Source organism: Dipodomys merriami, unplaced genomic scaffold (assembly GCF_024711535.1).
Source record: "Dipodomys merriami isolate MVZ:Mamm:240054 unplaced genomic scaffold, mDipMer1.0.p SCAF_3, whole genome shotgun sequence".
NCBI lineage: Eukaryota > Metazoa > Chordata > Mammalia > Rodentia > Heteromyidae > Dipodomys > Dipodomys merriami.
Genome location: NW_027204492.1, coordinates 90,598,580 through 90,601,425, shown reverse-complemented (window position 1 = coordinate 90,601,425; position 2,846 = coordinate 90,598,580).

Sequence of the window (2,846 nt, the reverse complement as noted above, 5' to 3'; positions counted from 1 at the left end):
TGCTTATCTACCAAGGAGTTTATACTTTTGCTTCAAACAGGAGAGAAAACTAAATGAGAATTTTATTTACAGCTGGTTAATTTTGTGCCTTAGCAATCAGTTGAGTTTTGGTACTTTTTATTCCAGAGAGCAATCTTTTCCTAAGGTCCTCCCTCAAAATGGATGAATGAGTTCAATCAAATGAAGAAACAGAGGGAGGAAGTTCCAGGAACAAATTCACAATGCAAAAAACTCCATGATGAGAGGGTTCATGATATGAAATTAAGGCTGTAGTACAATAAAACTAGGAAGGTAAATGGAGTCACATGGAATAAAATCATTATAGAGTATGTTCAGGATTTAGCTTTTCAACCTAAGAACAATGAAAACCTACTCAAGGGTTTTAGGTGTGTGGAAGAGTAAGCAAGATCAAAGAAGCCTTTTGAAAAGATGAGTCTGGTTAAAATGAATGACCAAATCATAAATGCACAAAAGGTTGCATGAAAAAGAAAAAAACCAGAAGTGGCGCTGTGGCTCAAGTGGTAGAGGGCTAGCCTTGAGCTGAAGAGCTGAGGGACAGCGACCAGGCCCAGAGTTCAGGCCCCACGACCAGACCAAAAAAAACAAAACAAAACAAAAAAAATAGGTTGCATGAAGCAGTTTAGTGGAGATTATGATATCCTCTGTTAGTATGATAACAAAGAAAACAGAGAAGAATTAGAGATAACTGGAAAGAAATTCTCTTTTATTTTTTATTGTCAAGGTGATGTACAGAAGGATTACAGTTACATAAGTAAGGTAATAAGTACATTTCTTGTCAAACTTGTTGCCCCTTACTTCATTTTTTCCCACTTTTCTTCTTTCCCCCCTCAACACCCTCCCCCTGAGTTGTACAGATTATTTCCAACAACAACAAAGAAAAACCTCTTAGGTCCATATCTTGGGGTTCATTTTACTTAGCATCATCTTATAAGATCATATGTATGTAGCTATTGAAGTATTCTGCTCATAAAGTTATTGGCCATCACTGTTTCTTTGATGTTTTATATCCCTCATTTTAGAAATATTTTCTAATTTAATTTTTAGTTACCTGGAGAATTTCCTGTGTTCAGAAAGAATGGAAGGTTTAGAAATTATATATATGAAAATTCATGGAACTCTTAAGTTTTCTCCAATATTATAAGTTTTCCTTTTAAACTAACGTCACTCAATTGATTTGTACATTATCTGACTATTTGCAAAGCTAGGAATCTCTTTCAGAATCTTTGCAGGTGAGTTTGATGGGAACTGTGGAAGAATGAGCTAAGAAGTGTTTCATGTTAAACACTGATATCCAGCAACTGTACTGATTGGTGCTCCTGATGTGAGCTTTACGTGACTCTCCATTTTCTGGCTCATTAGAAGGGGCAGCTTACAGCAGTAATCCCCTTCAAGGGTGGCAAGAATCAATGGGATTAGTAGGGTATCAAAGATATAATGATGAACAAGTAGGAAAGAGTCATCTCCATGATTAAGACAATCGTATAATTTTCTCTTCCCTCTCAGAGAGCTCAAAATCTGAACTCCTTATTTCAGGCCACAACAGAAAGAATAGTCTCTTTACTCCTTGTGATTGAAATCATGTTATAGAGAAGGTAACTTTCTCTTTTTTTCCCCTGACTTTTATAGATAATGTCTTCTGGGAACCCCTAAAATCCCACATGTATGACATCCCCCTCAGGTTATAACAGAGAAACATGGTCATCTCTTTCATGCCTTTCAAGCCCTGCAACCCCTAAAGACAGACAAACATGAACACACACACACACACACACACACACACACACACACACACACACACACACACACACAGACTTTAGTTTACTGTGATTCACTCCAGTAGGAAGTGAGGAAAAGCAAAAATGTCTTCAGGCCGCCATCTTCCCAGATTCCTTCCTCTGGGTAGATTAAGCTTACCTAATTTTTTCTCTTTCACCTATATTAAATTTTTCCTGATGGTAGGAATATTAGGCAGATTTCTCTAGTTAAATTGTGTCATGAGGGCCATGCCATCCAAAACCAGTGGATATATCTTTAAAATAGTAATCACATTATTTAACATGATTCATAATTAGTAAGTGGAGGAGCAAAGCAAAAGCACATAACTTGGAACTAGCCACTAAAAAATATAGTCACATTAGCACCAGATATTGATTTTTCTTCTCTCAAGCTATTTGCCAATTTTATATTGATTAGTTTCTGTCCTAGAAAATCAAGATACTATCGATCTGGTTCAAGTACTTAAAGAGGTCCTCAAGAAATATCTGTGGATCTTACAAAATAGAATGGGACCATGATAGACTAGTCCATGTCTAGTTATTTAAGAAATGTAAACATGTTTACATTTCTTAATTAACTGTGCATCATTTTCCTTATTAACTAATGTTACAGAGATAATGAAGCTTCACTGATCTTAAATCATTCCCAAGGCTTTATAATTTGGGACAGGGTCATAATAAAACATTGTAGAGGATGCTGGACCTACCTTAAGTATTGGATGTTCTAGCTCTTTGGTGATAAATAGAAACACACTTGAAGATGTATAGTTGAAAATATAAACTACTTATGCCAATAATTTTATTCTGCTGTGAATGTAATTGTCTCTCATTTTAAGCAAAAGTGGTTTGAAAATAAGAAAATTAAACACTGCCATTCTTTGGATATAGAAGTAAGGAGTAAGACCACTCTAAATGAAGACAGAAAGAAGAGGGAGAATAATGATGAAATGAGGACAAAGGCGTGATTGCAAGATCAATTGGCTCAACCCTATTAGTGCTGAAAGCATATAGAGTATCACTAAGTGTTAAGTAAGGAAAACTACTAAACTT